Genomic DNA, 21,870 nt, shown 5'->3' on the forward strand with positions numbered 1-21,870 from the left:
ATTCATGGGGGAAATCAAGATGCAGTGTTAGCATTCACATGGGATGACTGAATCACTACAGTTCCTGATACAGGCTGCTCTCAATGCATTTAACTGGGAACTATGTGCAAACACACATCGACTCTCAAAGAACTACACAACCACATCCTCGCCTTCCCCAGTACATTTCTGGCCTGCATACAAACTCCTAGCTGTACTTGGTACAATGACTTCCTCACCCATAGACTACATTTAACCTCCCCCACCCTTCTAGACAGTTTTCTTTTTACAGGCCACCTCAGAACATTGAAGCTTGCTCAACTTGTATGGCATGGCATACTAAAAGGGAAGACAATGTAAGATTCTTATTTTTAACACCCCAGTACAGCTCTATAAGAGCATGCGAGTTTCTAGTAAAAAAATTAATTTAAAATACTTTTTTCACTGTTTGCACTTCCCCGCCTTCATTTTGAATTCCACATGGTGGAGCTGGGGGGAGACGGGGAGGAGGGATGAGACATACAATCTGTCATTAGCAGATACAAACTGCTGCCCTCAGCTTGTAATAAATTTTGCATTAAATCATAAACCAAAAATCCCTCTCATCACTATATTAAAAACATACATGGTGCCAGAAACTTACCAGTCACGGGGGTTACTTCTCCCTCTTCTATTTCTGCAACTGGTTCCATGGTGATCTGCTCCTCCAGAGGGGACATCAAAAAGCTCCACTGAGTAAGGACCAAGAATGTGCTGCAGCTACTCTGTCAGCAAAGCTTCCTTGGGGACCACTTTGAGCAAAAGTCACTTTGGCAGCCTCATGTGGCACTTGTTGGCTCCCCTCCAGTCCTATATTGGATTCAGAAGGTCACCATCCTGACAGACCAGGCTGTTGGAAAGCAGTAGTGGCTCAGTGCTCAGCACAGTACCCAAAACCTGATCAAACCTCCTCGTAAAAGAGGAAGTATAACAGTGAGTTTCCAGAAGTGTGGTTCTCATCCCTGGCTTTCTGGTAGTTGTTCCTGAGCTGCTCAATCTGCTCCCTAAGCTGGTCATTCCAGTGAATCCCCAACGCCACCAGCTTCTTCACTATTTTCTGATACGCGTTGTCATTCCTGGATCTCTTCCTAACGTCGAACTGCTTGCTTGCCTTGCACCAGAGAAGCTTCATACCACCACATCAATTAGCGGCAACCTTCCAGACCAGCACTGCTTCCACAACATGATCACATTACCAATACACTTTGACATGTATTGATGAGATGAAGCACTAGATTTAATTTTTTCTTGTAAAACTTTTAAATGGAATATCAAAATGCTATTGTAATTTAAGGTATCAAACAAGTTTCTCCAATTAACCGGACTGTTTAAACAACCTAACCTTGGTAAATGGAGGGAAACAGTGGGATTTAATTTGAATTTAAGATTCTTAATATTCATTAATTTGCCTGTCTCAGGACCATTCCTACAATGGAATCTTTTAAGTAGCCGAATAAATACTTCCTTTGGTTTTGTAAGACTTAGTTAAGATCACTCTCCTTTGCTCATATATAAAATGTTGATCCATGGTAAAGCAAATAGGATTCTCCAAACCTTAAACAAAATTCCTTGTCCTATCTCCAAACTCTTTTAACGCTCAATGACACGCTAAGACAGGACTCATTACTGACCTAGGGACTAATATACTTTGATCTTATCTTAAGTAGAGAAGAGTATCCGTACCAGAGAGGACCCACTCTTATGATGTAATCTCCATTAAAAATTCTCCACAGACACAAACACATAGGAGATTGCAACTGATGTGAGTGAAGCATTATTTACTGCTTATGTTCTGTTTTCTCTTATTTTCTCCCTTTACCTTTGTTTAATAATAAGCTAATTGTAGTTGATAATGGTGATTATTTTGTTTATCTTCAATTGTGCTGTTCTTAAGGCATAGCAAGAACCCCATTTACCTAAATTAATGAGAATCACATCCCTGAAATGGCATTCAATTATTTTTTCTTGTTTCTCAAGACTATACATTTTTAGGATGAAGTTACTTGGTGCTCAATACCTTAAAACATCCCTTTCCACCATACAGGTTTTTTCTTCAGTAACGCATGCTCACTAACTGAGATGATCCAAATGCCCCCCCACCCCCCTTCAAAAATGAAATATATTATTTATGATTTTTATTAGATGTCTGAACAAACAAATTTGAAACTATCTATGCAGATGAGAATATAAAGGGCAATATTCCTCTAGGTATAGAGGGCCAATATAATGCCCTCTGCAGCACTTATATCCTGTACTGAGGCTATTTTGGGTGATGGCAGTGTGGTGGCTCAGAGGGGTTCATAAAGACATGGGACCAACATGAAAGGCAGGGCTGGGGTAAAGCCATGAGATTATAGCAGGACTTATTCAAATGATCTCAAAGATTCAAACACCCTTGCTTTCTTCCTTTCCTCAACTCATCCTTTAAAGTCCTCACATTAGGCCACCTTCCTTCAGAATGAGTAGTTCCTGGGCAAATTCCCTCTATAGTCTATCCACTCTGATCCTCAAATCTTTAAGGAAAAGATGGAAAGATTCTGAAAAGTAACATGGTGGCTGTGTCTACATTACTCCCGGTCCTTGCTAGAAGGAAAAGACCTACCTTGAATTTTGAATATAGATCACCTATGATCTGCCTAACCAATCTGATTGACTTCTATGATGAAATGACTGGCTTTGTGGATGTGGGGAAATCAGTCGATGTGATATACCTTGACTTTGGTAAAGCTTTCGATACTGTCTCCCACAGTATTCTTGCCAGCAAGTTAAAAGAAGCATGGGTTGGATGAATGGACTACAAGGTGGACAGAAAGCTGGCTAGATCATCAGGTTCAATGGGCAGTGATCAACAGCTCAATGTATAGCTGGCAGCCAGTATCAAGCGGTGTGCCCCAAGGGTCAGTCCTACGGTTGGCTTTGTTCAACATATTCATCAATGATCTGGATTATGGATGGATTGCACCCTCAGCAAGTTTGCGGATCACACTACACTGGGGGGAGTGGTAGATACACTGGAGGGTAGGGATAGGATATTGAGTGACCTAGTTGGAGGATTGGACCAAAAGAAATTTGATGAGGTTCAACACAGACAAGTGAAGAGTCCTCCACTTAGAATGGAAGATGTAAAACACATGCATTTTAAATTAAATATTCTGATTAACATGAGAAAAGTCTAGGGATCGAAGTAGCAGAGCTGGAAGTAGGATGATACAGAATGCTGATCAAGGTATCTCATCTCAAAAGTGTAGGAAAAGCATTTTACCTCAAGAACGTAATTTCTAAGGTTCTATATCACACACATACAAAACACTGGATCAGAGTATTAGTTACTCAGATCATCTAGTCCTGCATTATGACTCTGGTACAGGTTTACATCAGATGCTTCAGCAAACTCCCACCCTGCAGTAACGTACCCAGCTAATTGTGCAAAGATTGGTAAAAGTTCCTTTCGGACCCCAAGTTCACCAACTTATGTTCTACAATGTAAGGCAAGGTTAACGCTTCACTATATAAAATAGCTATTTTTAGATTTAGAAAACAGGGAAAAACAGGGTTACTTACCAATAACTGTTGTTCTTCGAGATGTGATGCTCATATCCATTCCAATATAGGTGAGTGCACGCCACCGTGCACGGGTTCCCAGAACTTTTTCCCCTTAGCAGACTCCCAAGGGTTGCCAGGGGTAGGTGCCCCCTGGAGTGCCGCACACATGCTGCGGTATATGAGGCACCGCCGACCCTATGGCCCCTCAGTCCCTTCTTTCTGCCAACTCCGACAGTGGGGACGGAGGGTGGGTGTGGAATGGATATGAGCAACACATCTCGAAGAACAACAGTTACTGGTAAGCAACCCTGTTTTCTACTTCGAGTGATTGCTCATATCCATTCCAATATAGGTGACTAGAAAGCAATACCTTCAAGGTGGGTAGGAGTTACCGGTGAGCTGCCCTCAGCACGGCTCTGCTGAATCCCGCGTCCTCCCTCGCCTGCTGCACGATGGCGTAGTGGGACATGAAGGTGTGCACCAATGACCAGGTGGCGGCTTTGCAGATGTCCTGCAGGGGCACCCTCTCCAGGAAGGCTGCAGACGAGGCCTGAGCTCTGATTGAATGCGCTGTGATTACCCTTGGAAGTGGCACATTCGCCTGCTCATAGCAGCACTTAATGCAGGAGATAATCCATGTAGAAATGCGCTAGGTGGAGACAGGCGATCATTTCATCCAGTCCGCCACTGCAACGAAGAGCTGCGTTGACTTCCGGAACAACTTCGTCCTGTCGATGTAGTAGGCCAGTGCTCGTCTCACGTCCAGTGAGTGCCATTTCCGCTCCTCCTTCGAACCGTGAGGTTTGGGGAAAAACAAGGGGAGGAAGATATATCTTGGTTATAATGAAACTGGGAGACCACCTTGGGCAGAAAGGCTGGGTGGGGTCTCAACTGCACCTTACCCTTATAGAACACAGTGTAGGGGGGCTCAGAGGTCAAAGCTCTAATCTCGGAGACCCTCCTAGCCAAGGTAATGGCCACCAGGAAGGCTACCTTCCATGAGAGGACGAGCAGAGGGCATGAAGCCATGGGCTCAAAGGAGGGCCCCGTAAGCCTGGAGAGGTCCAGGTTGAGATCCCAGGGAGGCATCGGGTCACGGACCTGCGGATAGAGCCTTTCCACCCCCTTGAGGAACCTGACCAACAGCTGGGCGATAATTGCAACTGTAGCCTAGAACCGTGGTTGTGGGAGGAAGGCTCTGGCCTGGGACGCATCCAGGGTGGCCCCAATGAACTCTATACACTGCACCGAGGATAGAGTTGATTTCTGCTCATTTATGAGCAGGCCCAACCTGCTGCAAGTGGCACAGGTGAGGGCTACACTGTCCTGTACTATGGACCTGGACCTGCTCTTGATTAGCCAGTTGTACATGTAGGGGAAAAATCTGTACCCCCCTGCACCTCAGCTGGGCAGCCACTACCGCCATGCACTTGGTGAATACCCTGGGAGTGGACGAGAGGCCAAAGGGCAGGGCCTCAAATTGGTAGTGGGAACCAGCCACCATAAATCGAAGGAAGCGCCTGTGGCTGGGAAGGATAGATACATGGAAGTATTCATCCTTCAGGTCGAGGGTGGCATACCAATCTCCTGGATCCAGAGCAGGGATAATGGAGGCTAGGGAGACCATGTGGAACCTGATCTGCTTGATGCATTTGTTCAGGTGGCGCAGGTCTAATATGGGCCTCAGGCCCCCCTTCGCCTTGGGGATGAGGAAGTATCTGGAGTAGAATCCTCTCCCTGTTTCGTTCTGGGGAACCATTTCCACCGCCCCCAAGTCAAGGAGGGTGATTACCTCCTGCAAGAGGAGTTGCTCATGAGAGGGATCCCTGAAGAGGGACCGGGTGGGGGGCGGGGGTGTTTGCGGGGCACGATGTTAGCTGTAGGGCGTATCCTCGGAGGTCTATTCCGAGGACCCAGAGATCTGATGTAATGTTTGCCCATTCTTCGTAGAAGGGCTTTAGTCTGTCTAGAAAAGGATGGAACAGATCCAGGGAGATGGTAGGGGTGCCACCCTCGGGCGCACCTCAAAACTGTCCTCTTCTATTGCCCGAACCCTTGGGGAGCCCTTGCTGGGAAGCTGAGGATGAACTAGGGGGCCGGCTATGCTGTCCAAACCCCGTTTCTGTCTCTGCTCCTTTTAGGCTGAAAGGGCCTAGGCGGTGGTCTAGGTTGTTGTGGAGCCTGGGGCTGTGACTGACTCCTCAAGGCTTGGGGTGTATAGAGGCCCAAGGAATGAAGCGTGGCCTGTGAATCCTTAAGGCCATGCAGCTTCTCATCAGTTTTGTCTGAAAAAAGGCCATCAAAGGGGAGGTCCTGAATCGACTGCTGCACTTCTTGTGAGAGCCCTGAGGACTGCAGCCACGAACACTGCTGCATGGTGATAGCAGAGGCCATAGCCCTGTTGCCGTGTCTGCAGTGAGAGTGCCTCCCTGACCACAGTGATCCTCTCCTCGAGGACTGTGGCGAAATCCGCTGTCTGCTCCTGGGGCAACGCCTCAGCAAACCGCCTGAGGAGTTCTAGAGATTAAAGTTATACATGCCCAGGAGGGCCTGGTGGTTAGAGATCCTGAACTGTAATGCCCCACTCAAATAAACTTCTCTCACAAACAAGTCCATTTTTTTTGTTTTCCTTGTTTTTTGGGAGTGGAACCATGGTATCCCTGCCTGTCCCTCTGATTGGCAACATCCACCACCAGGATTCCTGGGGTCGGGTGTGTAAAGAGGAACTCGAACCCCTCAGCAGGGATATAATATTTCTTTTTGGCGCCCTTGGATGTAGGGGCGACCGAGGCAGGGGTTTGCCACAGGGCCTTAGCAAGCTTAAGGACTCCGTCATGGACTGGCAGGGCCACCCTTGATGGGCCCTCTGCCCCCAGAACACCGAAAAGGGGATCCTCCTCCTCTGATAGTACAGGTTACAGGCCACCCTTCTCAGCAGCAGCTCCTGGTGCGCCCTGAAGTCTCTCAGCAGCGCTCTGTGGTCCCTGGATGCTGCTTCATCTGGGGAGGAGGATGACGACTGTGGGTGCTCGCCGCCCTGGTGAGGGGGTGGCCCCTTGGAGGGTCTCTCCTCTGGGTCCGATTCCTCATCCGAGGAATGGCCCTCACGTTCTGTGTCTGGTGCAGGGGGCCCCGACTGCACCCCTGAGGATGGGACGGACACTGTCCCCTTTCCCATGTAAACCCTCCAAGGGCCCCAATAGGGCCATTGCCAGGGACCCTGATGAGCCTCCTAGTGGGGTCGGCTGGACCCTTGAGCGTCCTTGCCTTTCCGGGACCCCAAGTCACTGGAGCGGCGGTGCTGAGCCCCTCTCTGGCCCTTGCCGCTCTGCGCCGGGGACTGACCCCTTGATGAGTCCGAGGAGGCAGAAGATCACCACTGACTCTGCGGACGGTGCCGACTTGAGGAGGCACGCTCCGAGGAGCTCAATGTGGAGGTCCATCGCCTCGGCATCGACGACTGCCGGTGCCACTTGCCCCGAGAGGAATGGGAACGGTGCCGTCGGGAGCCTAGCGGTGCCGAACCCGACTTTGAAGACCGGGATCTGCAATGCGTTGAGGTGGGTGAGCCCTTCGGTGCCGGGCTCCTCGCCGGTGACCGGGTTCAGTGCCACCTGGATGAACGGCTTGGTGCCAGGGACTGGGAGCATGAGCTGTCCCTGTGCCACGAGGTGGTCCTCGAGTGGCATCGCCTTGTCTGAGTTGCCTCTGGAGTCGGGGACCAACCTCAGTACCGCGGGGAGGACCTGCTCGACGAGCGGGACTCAGAGCTGAAAGGAGAGCTTCCACGCTCTACCCTCAGTAACCGTCGTGCAGGACACCCTTCCACCCTTGTAGGGGGTCTCAACCAGGCTTCTGCGGGACCCATCGCAGGTTTGCCCCGAGACACCAGCCCTCTCTCCCTCAGCGGAGGGGGGGGGGGGGTGGAGGCGTGGGCAATGCCATCAGGGCTCTTGCCGCCTGACAAGCCTCTGGTGTCGATGGCACCTGCAGGGGCACTCCCCCACCCCCAGGAGTTGGGGGAGGCTCCCTGCTTGGAGATGCAGGCACCAGAGCAAGCTCTATGGGCCGTGGCTGGTGCAGCTCTGCACTCAACCCCGCCCGTATCGGTGGTGCAGGGGAGTGTGTGCGCTCCATGCACTGCCGCCTCTTTTTATTCGGCACCGGAGATGGCTCCCTGCGCCAAGTCGACTCCGGTGCCGTTGGCATGCTCTGCACCGAGGAGACGCTCAGTGCCGAGGTGGAACGAGGTGGCTCAGAGGCCGGTCAAAGCGCCGCTTCCATCAAAATAGCTTTCAGCCTAATGTTCCGCTGTTTCTGAGTCCTAGGCTTGAAAGCTTTACAAATCCTACACTTCTCCCTCCGGTGCTGCTCTCCCAGACAATTGAGGCAGCGATCGTGAGGGTTACTAACTGGAAAAGCCTTGCCACAAGCGGCGCAGGGCTTAAAGCCAGGTGATCCGATCATGGCCTGGCCACCCTAGGCCCCTAAGGGCTTCTATTCTACTTAACAACACTTAACACCTAACTAACTAAACAACAACAACGAAGTCCAACAATGGGAATGGTACTTGCAAGAAGCAAAAGACGTTCCAGCAACCGTCAGGGGCGGAAAGAAGGAACTGAGGGGCCGTAGGGGCAGCGGTGCCTCATATACCACGGCATGTGCACGGCACTCCAGGGGGCACCAGAGCTGACCCTACGGGGTCTGCTAAGGGGAAAAAGCTCCAGGAACCCGTGCACGGTGGCGTGCACTCACCTATATTGGAATGGACATGAGCAATCACTCAAAGTAGAACCAGACATATCCATGAATGTTTCTGACAGGAAACTGCTCTGACAATGCCCAATCACAGCAGCTGAATACAATTTCTCACATTGAATATACAGCACTTCTATTGATTAAGTAACAGCATTTTCAAATTTCTGGTCTTTGAATAGAAAAAGGAAATAGATATAAGCAGGGACTTTTCCTTACCTCATCAGAAGAGCCGTTTTCCACCCGAAAACGTCCAGCTCTTTGAATGGCTCCATCAGCATCACTAGATATAAGCTGTGAAAAAAAAGTTAACATTAGAGAGGAATGTTCTAACTTCCAAAGCTTCCACCTAATCAGAAATTAAACCAGAAAACCAGCTCAATTTGGCTTCCACCATCTCACTCAGACTTGCAGCTCCCACTGAAGATAAGCAGAACTCAGAGTAATAATTATCAGTTTAACCAATAAAAGACAACTTCCAGAAGAAATAAACTCATTGTAGCTGTAAGGACTCAGGCAGGGGAGGAGCCCTAGCACTCACTTGGTGGAGCGGCTGCCCACTACAAATTACAAGTTTTTTGTCTCAGATCTTGGCTGCACTGACATGCAGGCTGCATAGTTAGAGGTCCCAATCATGAGAAATGCAATTCCATTAACTAATTATCAGAAGGCAGACATGGTTTTACACAGGGAGAGAGCACTAGGCTACCTGATAAAAACTGGTTTGGAAAGGAGGGATCACTTCCTTGGATCAGGAGGTGAGAGGGAGACACTACTTTGTTTCTGTATAAGTGATGTTGACAGGCTCACCCAAGGAATCAGAGACTGGATTCCTTTCAGGTGAAGTAAGCTATTTTTTCCTCTGAAACGAAGAAAAAAAAAAAAAAAAAAAAGCTGTATCTAATTTAGTTTATGAGTATAAATCTAAATATGTTAAGCAAAACATTTTTTAAAACTCCATTTTCTCTCTGTTTATAATAAATATTGGTTTTGTTAGAGTGCGTTTGTCTTGGTAATTCCATCCAGATTTCCCTGGAGAAAAGAAAAACCTGCAACTTCTAAAAGGAGGTGAATGGTAGGATTTCTGGAACATACATACTCCACTCAATTACGAGCACAGACAGAGGCATCCTATCCCCATGAATAGCGTTGACCTTAGGCTGCAGTAAGCCAACACAAGGACATAGCATCTCTTTTACTCCAATGTTCACTTGAGCGGTGAATCAATTCTGTGATGTATATATTTTTAGGAGAAGGAAGGAATCTGATTTTTAAATAAGCAGCATGTTCATAGAATCACAGAATCTTAGGATTGGAAGGGACCTCAGGAGGTCATCTAGTCCAACCCTCCGCTCAAAGCAGGACCAAGCCCAACTAAATCATCCCAGCCAGGGCTTTATCAAGCCAGGCCTTAAAGACCTCTAAGGATGGATACTCCATCACCTTCCTAGGTAACCTGTTCCAAAGCTTCACCACCCTCCTAGAGAAAACGTTTTTCCTAATATCCAACCTAGACCTCCCACACTGCAACTTGAGACCATTGCTCCTTGTTCTGTCATCTGCCACCATTGAGAACAGTCTAGCTCCACCCTCCCTGGAATCCCCCTTCAGGAACTTGAAGCCTGCTATCAAATTCCCCCTCACTCTTCTCTTCTGCAGACTAAACAAGCCTAGTTCCCTCAGCCACATGTCATAAGTCATGCGCTCAAGCAACCTAATCATTTGCATTGCCCTCCACTGGACTCTCCAATTTGTCCATATCCTTCCTGTAGTGGGAGGCCCAAAACAGGACATTACTCCAAATGTAGCCTCACCAATGCTGAATAAAGTGGAATAATCACTTCCCTTGATCTGTTGGCAATGCTCCTACTAATGCAGCCCAATATGCCATTATTTTTATTGGCAATAAGGGCACACTGTTGACTCATATCCAGCTTCTTGTCCACTGTAATCCCCAGGTCCTTTTCTGCAGAACTGCTGCCTAGCCAGTCAATCATAGCAGTGCATGGAACTCTTCCATCATAAGTGCAGGACTCTGCATTTGTCTTTGTCGAACCCCATCAGATTTCTTTTGGCCCAATCCTCCAATTGTCTAGGTCACTCTGTAACATAATTATTATCCTGTTATGCTAATGTGCTCAGAAATACTAAATTGGGTGTGTATTAAAAAATGATATGTAAATATAAGTAATTTATTCTCTGAACATATTAAGGAGGTCTCAAACTGATCACTAGAATTCTTCAGCCTATGTTAATAAGGATTTCTAAATAAGAAATAAGAAAATAAAATCAGGCACAAGATTATTTTGGTTATAATTTGCCTTTACTTCCCTTCTTTCTTCAGTTGATTTTTTTTCCCACTCATTTTTTTTTGGATCATTAAAGACTGTTTTCAATAAATTCATGCATTATAGATTTTAAAGCCAGAAGGGACCATTGTGATCATGTGGTCTGACCTACTGCAGAGCTTATGGCATACATTGTCACCCATTAATTACTGCATCAAGCCCAATAAGTTGTGGTTGAACTAGAGTAAGCTGATCAACTGTAAAAGCTGCTTTGATTATTTAAATATTTTATGAAATTGTAGCTCACAAGACTCTTCAATCGGACTTGCCATATTTACATGATGACATTCAAACTAAAGCTTGTTTAATATGTATATACTATTTAATTAATACATTTGAAAATGTGTGGTGTGTAGGTACACAGAGAGGCTGTATGTGCTGCATTTAGAGTAGGGGATTGGGAGTCAAGGGTGCTAGGTTCCATTTCTAGCTCTGCCAATGACTCACTGTGTGGCCTCGAGCAAGTCACTTGGCTTGTGTACCTCAGTTTACCAATCAACAAAATGGATATACTACTTATTTGCCTCAGAAAAGTTTTGCGAGAACAAATGCTTATAAGGAAGTGGATTAAAACACAATACGCAAACCCTGATCAGAGAAGGACAAAACCGCATATAAGTAAAAACACCAGCAACTGCTGGTGCCTTGTCTATGGAAGATCTCCTCCCGTTGCTACCAATGGTGGAGTTGCACCAGTGGTAACATCAGTGGGAAAGTTCAGGGATAAATTCTAGGATAGATCAGGCTTCACTAAGGGTGGAAATCCTCAGCAGAAAATAAAACCATTTAAGCAGTGAACAGGCTAAGGGGGAAAAAAGCATCGATTTAAGTATTTTGTTTTTAAAAGCCTGAAAATTATAGGAATTTGTATGATATAAGAAAAAAAGTTAAACCAAGTTTCATGACAGCCAATCTTGGTATTGTACCCTCAATTTCAGCTCCATGTCTGCCATTATTTAACATTTAAAATCCTGTGTTACAGGAACTGATATCTACTAAGTAGAAGAGAGAAAAATTACTAAAAGTACAATTTTGTCATGCACAATTTAGTCAATTTCACAGCAGAGATGTGGGGGGAAATCCATAGTCATGGAAAAATCACAGCCCAGGATTGTGGGGGTGGGAAGGGATGTTGAAGAGCGTGTCCAGCCCAGCGAGGAGGGACAACTCTCAGAAGGATGTTGGATAGCAAGCCAACTCTGGAGAAGAGGGGAGGCTAGAGAAGAAGCCCATCCCAGCCAGGAGGGGAAGCCTCAGGAGACTGAAGAGGCAGGAGAGTAAATCCTCCCCACACTCACCTCATAGTGGCAGATCCTGTCGCATGGAGCTGGGCCCAGCTCCCCACTCCAAACATTGGAGCACTACTCAGGTTTGGCACGTCCACTCTCTGTCTTCATCTACAGATGGGCAGGCCACCAAACCTGAATTGCGATGCAACCATGTGGGCCAGGTCGCAATTCCCAAAGCAGGAAGCTGGGACTCCAGGAGCCACCACTGTGTGGGTCACAGGCTTTATTAAAATTCACATTTACCATGAACTCAATACCAAAATTGTAGTCACAATTATGATTGCCATAGAAATAAATTTTAGTTTCTACCCATGTGATACCACCAGTAGATTTTCCAAAATGTCAAACAGACAAAGAATAAATAAACCAAAAAATTAAGGCCACCTGTCCTACGTTACTGTACTTTAGACCCATGAATAAAAATTTACAGATAGTTTTTCAACTAAATAACTTAAATACTTTCAGTAGGATGCAAAAAGTCTGTCGAGCAGACAACAACAGTTCACTTCCCCTTTTATGATTTTTTTATTATTAATCACCATAGAAAAATACCTTGAATTAATACAGAAAAAAATTATAAATATATAAATAATCTGATCCTGTACACCACTGTACTGCTGAACAATAATCTATCAGTGTATACAATATGCATACTTATCAATGAATACACTTTCTACTAGCTTGTAATCACAGTCCTATCTAATAAGATATTATACATTCCTTCCTATGTTAAGAGTAAAAATACAGGTTCTCCCCCTTCCCTCCTTCCTCAATTTCTCTGTAGTTAACTGGGACAATTTCATTCTGGCTATGTATAATCAGTGACAGTGTTTCAATAACTGATATATTGTTAATTTATGCAGTATTCAAGTTCTCCTTCATTAAGAAGCAAAGATGTTCACCTCGTGCCTGGAATTGGAAGGAAAATAACCTTAAACAGAATAAATTAACATGGATTTTTTTGGGTAGAGATTTTTCAATAATCAATTTCTACCTATGTTTTAACTTCAGCCCCTCCCCCCCCACCAACACACACACACACACACACACACACACAAATCAATCAATAATGAAAACATAATCCTGCTCTTTTGTCAACAACCAATTTATATCAACAAAATAGACTCAGTTTCAACCTTTAAATTTTTTTTAAAAGGTAAATACATACTATTTTTCAAAAGACTGGCAGAGAAGATTTAGAATTGAGTAAAAGGTCTGCAAACAAACATATTAAATATCCACTTAAAAATACATTTAAAACATTATCATTTTCAAACTTAGCCTAGGAACCTTATTTTTCCAGGCTATTTGTCATAATATTTCACATGCAAATAAACAAAAATAGATTTCCACAAGCTCTGCATTACAAGCTGCTAAAATTCAAATCAATTGAGAATCATGGAATGGACTATATAAACTTACCAGCTCCACAGATCCATAGTGTTTTCTGCTGAACTCTCCACGTCTACAGCCCAGGTCTTCGGAGACAGAGCTGGAACAGAAATGCTTCATCAGTATACATAGTTAACTGGCCTTAAAGCTCCTGCAATACTCAGCTACCATTGAAAAAAATCATTCCTGCTGAACAAGGTTTGCGGTGCATAGGCTCATCACTGCAGGGGACCCTCCTTACAACAGGCACAACCTCTAGCAGCCATTGCAGTCTGGCTTTCATATCACCCTGAAAGAGAATGAAATGCCTGAGCCTGATTGGAAGGAAAAACCATGATTAAATTAAATATTTAGTCATTATGTGATCAACTGAGAGCTCGAAGGCCGATGGTGGTTTATAATTGCATTTGAGATCCCTGTGTAACCTAAGGAGGAAAAAACCCTGCAGCAAACTTAATGCATAGAACAGGACAACATCAGTAAGCTAGATTTCCTGACACTTGGCATGCTGTAATTAACTTTCGTACAGGAGACTATCTTTATCTAAATTACCTAAATAGTCATAAAAAATAAAAATACAATGATTTTATTTCTGAAGTGTTTTAAAAAACAGTAATTAGTTTGTAGTTTCCTCCTCCAGGCTTTATGGAAAAATTAAATTCTCACTTCAGAATAAATGGAAGTCTAGCCCCAAGTTAAATATATGTATGCGCACACATGGGCATTCAAACAGTTATTTTGTGTATAATATACATCAATTTATGGGTTTCGTGTAGCTAGAATAAGTTGCAAATACATTTTTCTTTTTCAATACCTATAGTACACTTTGGCCCCACATATGCAGAGGTGACATCCATGTGATAAATAAAATCTAAAAAACATCAAGGCTGTAATTTAGTATAAACCTTTGACTGCCTGACCTGCACTCTGCCCACTAGTCCATCTCCTTAACACTTTTCCTGACAACCCAAACCTACCACTAGTTTCCTACAGTCTCTACTATTGTATAGATTTTTTTCAACTTGCTACAATAATGTTTTTCCCCAAAAAATTGCTTTGGTGTAAGATAGGTAATAGTCAATCACAGGACAACAACAAGGATGCAGTTAGATATCTTGGAAATCATCAATGGTAGAAACTGCAGCTTTAATTCATTGGAAGAATTTTTTAGCTTTCAGTAAGACTCACGGCACTTGCTTCCACCCTACAGGACCCCAAGATACTGACTTTTAAAATCACAATTTTTAATGTAGGAAGGCTATTTTGGGTTATATTTCTAGATATTTAAAAATGCATTAGTTATTATTTTATTTCATTTCAACTTCTGTCGTTGAACTCAAGGGAGCTCAGCTTTAGGTGGAAGAATACAAATAAAACAGCTGCAATAAAAACTGCCAAAATAATTCTAAAATACTTTCTGTTAAATATAGAGATTATACAGAAAATATAATGAAATGTCACTGGTACTCATTTGGGAAGGACCTGCATAACACTTGAATAGCTAAGCTGCTGATGGGTATAGTTGCTGTAGTAGAAAGTGAGAGCCTGAGATGTGAAGCCTAGTATAATAGGCCAAGTATAACGCAATAGTTAAGCCCTGCTGTTATAAAGTAAAGTTACCAAAAGTTAGGCTGTGAATGCTGGCAGACTTACAGTAACTGGCAAGAACAGAGCTGGTATTGCAAACGCACACATTTCTAAAGCAGCACTAGGTACAGAACACTTATGCAAGCACATTTTAGAAAGGTACCAGAACATTTTAACACCCCAAAGATAACAAGAACATATTACCCCCTTAGAATGACAATATGATGGATAGAGATGCTTTGGCTGAACCAAAGTAAAAGCTGGTATTTTACCACGCCAGAGGGCGGCAACGTGCAACTTGTTTGTGTCAGTGAATAAAAGAGGGTCTCAAAGGGAGTGTTTTTGTCCAGCCAAGGGGGAAACGGAAAGTTCCACCGTTTATTGAGCTGTTTCATTGAAACAAGCATACATGTATTAGTGGTCCTGTAGTGTATGCGGGATACTAGAACCATGCTTTGTCTACAATAAACCTGGCCTGGTGCCTTCGTAACTGAAATGGATCTTTGGCATCCCAAAGTCATGCCAACAAAACCTTCACACTACACCACTTCATCACATAGTCTATACACATTCACCCACCACATACTCTCACAAATTACACACCAGACAGAAAAAATTATTATATTCTTTAGTGAAGTATGGAAAACTCTGGCTAAGAGAACTGGGTTCTGTGGACAGTGTTTTCAAAAGCACCTACATCAGCCTGCCACCTCCTGACCCTGCTGCCGTGGCCCCTCCCGCACCATCCCGATCCTGCCCTGACACCCATGGCCACCCCTCCCTGCAGTCCTGATCCTGCCCTGCCACCCGTGGACCCCATCACCCCCTGCAGTCCCAGCAGCAGCAGGGGCAGGATTGGGATTGCTTGTGTCCCAGCTCAGTATGCCATCTCCTGCCTCTGCGCGATCCTGTGGGGAGTGGTGGGGCCTGGATAGGGCACCCACCAGCAAAACTTTTTTATTTTTTACTACTGAAGTAGTAAAGGCAGTTGCCCAAGGCAGGAAGGCAGGTGAATCAATGTAGCTGAAAAAGGATAGTAATTCAAGAGCTCAACCAGCCCATCAAAATTGCTGCTTGGAGGTGGAAGGGTGTAAGGTGGAAGGTTGAGTGGTGGACAGTTTCCTTCCCTGGAATCTTTGTCTCTTTTGATGTGGGTTGTATGGCCTCTAAGAGGTCAGGAATTGAGCAGGATTGATCTCTGAGTCATCTGGAACTTGCTGAGATTTCTCTTGTAGGCGAATGTATAAGTCCTAGGAGAACATAAGGTAACCCTAGAGTCCCTTAAGGTTTGCAGAGATTCATCCGTGGTGTCTACAAATAATTCAGACCCATCACAAGGAAGGTCATCCCCTGTATTCTGGAAATCCAGAGAATTGGAGCCAGGAAGCCCTTCTCATAACTGCCACTGTAGTGATAAACAGGCAGCAGCAGCAGCAAGGGAGGCTCATAGAGATGTTCTGGCTAGCAGCTGGCCCTCTGCAATAAATTACTCCCTGTGCTCTTTGTGGTCAACAAAAGAATTCAACTTTGTATAGTTTACACAGGATTGTATTTTACTCTTAGTGCCTGATAATTGGCACTAAATTGTAAGACAGCTAATGAATAAGATTTCTTACCCAGTAGATCTAGACGCTTAGGGTCTTTTTCATGAGGTGTGGTTTTAGCATGGAGCTGCCTTCCACGTTTCTTAACTACATTGACTACCAAGGAATTAGGTGGAAGATGAGAAAATAAAAATCCTGAGTCCTTTGGTGGAATGTAACATTTTTTATCTGTTCTCTTGCATGTAGGCAGAATGGTAGCTGGAGTGTGCCAGACTATCTTCACTGGGTCCAGAAAGGCTTCATTGACAGGCAAAGCTATCTGGGCTGATGAGGGTGAATGAAGGATATCAAGCAGCTTATGAGGAGGTTCTTTAACCTCTTAGAGAGGGATCTGCAAGGAATTAGCAGTTCTCTGGAATTGTTTAAAATCATCCATCAAGGATGGAGGAGAAGGCAGACAGCTTCATCCGGAGATGAAGATATGTTGGCCACAGGAGAGAACTCTTCATTGGCTCTAGCTTCCTGCTCCTAAAAGGATTCTTCTTGAGGGTCAGGTCTCCTAAAGGGAGTAGGTGATGCAGGTTGCCTCTCTGCCATGAGTCGTGCTCAATGCCACGGAGAATTGTTGGTGACAGGCCACCCAAGGGTCCCAGTATAGCCAAGGAGGTGGTGCACATAAAGCATAAGAGGCAGTGGCTCCTATAGGGCTCATACCAGCAAGATGTTGATTGCAGTCTTGTGGCACAAGTAGCTATAGACTCAGATTTCTGGAAAGGGGCCTCTATAGGAATGAGGGAGAGAACCCTGAATTGATACCTGAGATAGTGAGGCAAGGCCTTCATCAGAATCCTCTTCCTAAAACTCACTCTGGAATGGTGGAGCGCCTGGAGAAATCAGAGGTGCAACTGTCTACACTGGGTGAACTTCAGGCAATGTTCTCAGTCCTGACAGTACGTTGGAGTCGAGCAGCGGAGACTTGGACATCTCAGATATAGCCAGATACAGCGGAAAACAGAACCCGTGATACTGTGTGCACTGTGAATATGGAGTCTGTGGTCTGCATCAGGGTGATTGTGGCCGAGGGCTCTGATATTACCATGGGTCCTGGGCACTTAAAGGGAAGTGCGGTCAGTGCCTGAGCAGGCTTCTTCAGTACCCAGGAAACAGAGGAAGAGCTCTTCTTGCCACCTCAGTCTGCTAATAGTACCGATGATCTCTCCGGGCCCAAGGCCTTGCAGTCTTTCGGTCTAGTGATGCCCTGGATATCTAAAAAACCAGCACCCTTGTGGGTACCTGACTGAAGAGCAGATGGTGCTGAAGTGGCTGAAGACACCAACAAGCTCAGCTTTTTAGAGGTAGATTCCCTACCTGGGAAGCCCAGAGCATGGTCATTGGAGGACTTATGAAAGGAGTCTAGTGTCTTCCTCTTATATGTCCTGGAGGAGTGGGGCTCCAATATCATGGAGGCAGTAGATTTGCTCGAAGATTAGCATACAGATGGGGTCCCCTGGCCTAGGTCCAAAGCTGAGCATAGAGCACTCTATCATGAGGAGAAGAAGTTTTATCTCCCTGTTTTTTCTGGCTCTGGATTTCAGCACCAGACATAAGAGATGCTCCTGGGCAACATGCGATTCCTCAAGGCAATGGATGCAGCAGGAGTAGCCATCGCTTACCAGGATAGCCTCCCAGCACAACAGCATCTGAAGCTGGGAGAACTTCGCAAAACCTCCCAGCAACAAGAACTACTAACTAATATCTATATAAATATGGGGGGGGGGGGGGGGGTTCTTTTTAAAACTAGGAGGATAAAGCTACTACTACATACTAACTAATTACATTAATGCTAAGAGCTGTCGACTAACTACTAGAATAAGAAATAAGGACAAAATTGAAGAAATCTCAACAGGGATAACTGCCAGATCTCCAATTCAGGCTGAGGAGGTTGAGAAGGAACTGAGAGCAGTTCACCATGCAGCACTATACAACAACAGCATGGGGCATGAGGCTGACTATTATCATGTGCTGGCCGAACAGATACTGCTATGAGAAATCTCCAATCAAAGCCGCAGGGACATTACTCACAGAAAAAGGTGTGTGCTGGAAGTGGAAAAAGAGAGGCAAGAGACAACCAAAATAAATACTAGTCAAGACAAGAGAAGATTGAGGAACTTCAGAGGTATCTTAAGAAGCTAGCTTAATGAGATAAAAAGTAGCACGATGGTAGTTGAAATACACTATTGACAAATACAAAGTAATGCACATGAAAAAGAAAAATTTTAACTATGCATATACATTACTGGTTCTAACTTAACCGTAACCACTCTGGAAAGCCACCTGTGTGGGCATCATTGCAGACAGCTCAATAAAAATCCTCTGTTCAGCATGCCACAGCAGTCTAAAATGTTAGGATACATTAAGATTGGGATAGATTATAATGCTATTATGTAAATTGCACACCCTCACCTAGACTTCTGATCACCTTATTGCAACAAATATAGCAGAAACAGAGGTGGTCCAGATATAGGTAAAGAAAGTTATTAGAAGCATGGAAAGATGTATAGATGGAGAGAGAAAGGTAAAAGATTGAAACTGTTGCAATTTGGGGCTGCAATATCAGTGGCTTTATGGATCTGAAAAGTTATAAGCCCTCTCTACACAGCTCCGATGGAGCTGTACATGGAATGATGCATTCATGTCTTGAAAAACATTACACTCTATGTAGCACAGTAGCAATGTCAGTTAAGGGTTGTTAAAATTGTTTTAAACTGTTTTCAGTTGCTTATAACTCATAGGTCCATCCTTGGTATCTGCATCAGGCTGGGTTTTTTTTTTTCTTTTTAATGGGGGGATAAAAAAAGGGATGTATGACTTGGAAAAATAAAATAAACAAACATGCTGGAATTTGGCTCCATGTTACAAAAGAATGCTTAATGCAAGTTACTCTACTTTAAGTAGGTTAATCTTGCACACCTGAAGGAGACCCCACCTATGACCACTTCTAAATACTTCTCACTGTTATAGCTGAACTACAAATAAATACAGCTAATACAGTTATACTCAAAGAGAGCTCATCTCACTCAGCCACTAAGCATTCTGAGCAACTTTTTCTCCTCATATCCTCCCCTTCACCCTATGTTCTTACACTTCCAATTTAATTGGGTTTTGATGCAAGAATTTCTGCAAGCTGTGCATTATGCTGAAAATGCCTCTATAATTAAACCACCCTCTTCCCATCTTTTCACTGTCTGAATAAAAGAAATTTGCAGATTTGGACTTTAGCACATTTTGCTGCATGAAGCATCCCTGAAGCTCTTAACCTCAAACTCACATCATTTTCAGACAGAAAAATGGATAGATCTGACTCAACGGTTTTGCCCTAAATTCTTAGGCTATCCTTACAGCACCAGAAATACTCCCAAAGGGCAACTTTTTTTTAAAAAGGTCAAAACAAGAATCTTTCCTAATCTTTATCTGTCTAGAACTAAAAGCTCCCGAACATATGTGAAATATCAAATGATGTTGAAATTCTAATCTCATCAAAACAAATTTTTACAAGACTTCAAGAACCCTGTGTTTTTGTCTGGGTTAAAACCACCACAAAGAGAGGGGAGGGGAGAGAATTTCAAGTGGTATTTTGGCATGTCCAGGCCAAACCTAGAAACTGCTAATGCACTAAAAACAGGTTAGAAAACCACCAACCTGAACTTTCCAAATACACAAAAAGTTTGATTTGAGTTTGGGACCAGGAATAGAGAATTTTATCCCGTGGTTCAAAGAGTGCTCTCTGTGTTTTTTTTTTGTTTTGTCTGTTTGTTTGGTTTTTTTTTTAGTACTGTAAGTAATCATGGAAATGCTGGCATTTTCTTTCTGTGCAACTTTTGCTCTCTCCCATTTCTCTCTGTCATTCCTTTGCTCTTTTCTCCATTCCTGTGGCTGGGTGTGCTAGTTGCCTTGGAAACCAATGTAGGAGCAATTCTGCTTGGATGGACATTTATCACTGTCAGTGTTGTGGGTGGAATTTTAAGCAAACAGTGGTCAAGATGGATGTGTGTTGTTCTCCTGCTCTGAAATTCCAAGTGAGTTCCATCTTTGAGCAGATGAAGAAATACAGTTAAGATGTTGCTTTAACAAGAGAAAAAGCAGACAGTCTTTCAAGTGCTGCTAGAGATATAAATCAGAGGTGTTGATAACATTGGTAACATTAAAACCAGTTAAACAGCACTGCAAAGAGCATTACTGACTAGTTATACTCTTAGAAGAACAAAAAAAGTATATAGGCTGAGATAAAAAAATTAAAATTCAATACTTTCTAGAATTATTCATCTCAAAATGTGTGAAACAAAGGAAAAAGTCAGCTTGTGAATCAACTCTCAAACTAGAACACTCTTCCATGGAGCTCGGAAAGAGTCTCTCTAAGGTATTCACATATATACGCTGAAACTAATTTTTGCATCTGTACTCATCAACTTTTACATGTCTGGTGCCTAGCTGATGCAGGACAGAAGTGTTACAAATGAAAGGGAGTAGAGGTCTTTAGCCCCTTCACTATTAAACAACTTAGCTGGTTCAGTCAGCAATTTCCAGTGCTGCTGAACATTACCAGGTGCACCCTAATGATGCCGAGAGAGGCATTTTCCTACAGCATCAAAATGGTTAAACTAAAAACACACATTGAGGGGAAAGAAACCAATAAAGTAACAGTGCTCACTGAGAACTGTAGTAGAAAGTGAGAGCATGAGGCCTGAAACTTAGCAGAACAGGCTAAGGCATAAGGCCTAAGTGGAAAAAGCCAAGTTAACAGGAGTCAGACTGTGAACTTACAACCTTACTGAAACTGGCACGGAGAAAAAGCTGATAGTGCAAACACATATATTTCAAAAATATTACTAATATCAAAATATTACTAAAAATATATAGCAGGTGCTGAAGGTACCAGGACATCCTAGCACCAAAGAGATAAAAAAGGCAACCTGACCCCATGACACTTTGATGGACAGAAATGTCTGATAAGGGGATAAATAGAGTTGTTTTGCCCGAAACATCCAATTTGTGGTAAAGGGTGGTATTAGACTACGTCAAGAGGGTGGCAACTACCTACGTCAAAGGGGGCAGAACGAAATTATCTGTAACAATGTATAAAAGAGGGTGTCAGAGGGAACGATGTTGTCTGGCCACGGGGATAACGGAAAGTCCCGCCATTAAGTTGTGCTGAGTCCATTGTAACAGAGAACTCATATTTGAAGTAGACCTGTAGATACTCTGTAGTTCACTTCTCATTGTGCTTTTAACTGCAATAAACCTGGCCCGGGTGCCTTCGTTGCTCAGCTAATCCATGGTCACGTCAATTCATTCGATTGTGAGTGCCGTCTCGGTTACCTGTGCAGAGCTGGG

General features: G+C 44.2%; 1 protein-coding gene across 2 annotated transcripts in view; it reads right to left on the minus strand.

Moving 5' to 3' along the window:
- The window catches only part of GARNL3 (GTPase activating Rap/RanGAP domain like 3), a 172,118-nt gene that overhangs the window by 134,917 nt on the left and 15,331 nt on the right, over positions 1–21,870 (minus strand). The window contains exons 2-3 of one of the 2 annotated variants that reach the window (XM_067541634.1): positions 13,379–13,448; positions 8,539–8,613 (exon numbers count right to left, since the gene is read on the minus strand). The gene's annotated coding sequence lies outside the window, so the exon portion shown is untranslated. Of the gene's footprint in view, positions 1–8,538; positions 8,614–11,965; positions 12,011–13,378; positions 13,449–21,870 lie in introns of those variants that run through there. The other variant, XM_067541635.1, reaches the window with a different exon arrangement.

Source organism: Emydura macquarii, unplaced genomic scaffold (genome assembly GCF_026122565.2).
Source record: "Emydura macquarii macquarii isolate MOO-44397 ecotype Brisbane River unplaced genomic scaffold, CSIRO-AGI_Emac_v2 contig_691, whole genome shotgun sequence".
NCBI lineage: Eukaryota > Metazoa > Chordata > Testudines > Chelidae > Emydura > Emydura macquarii.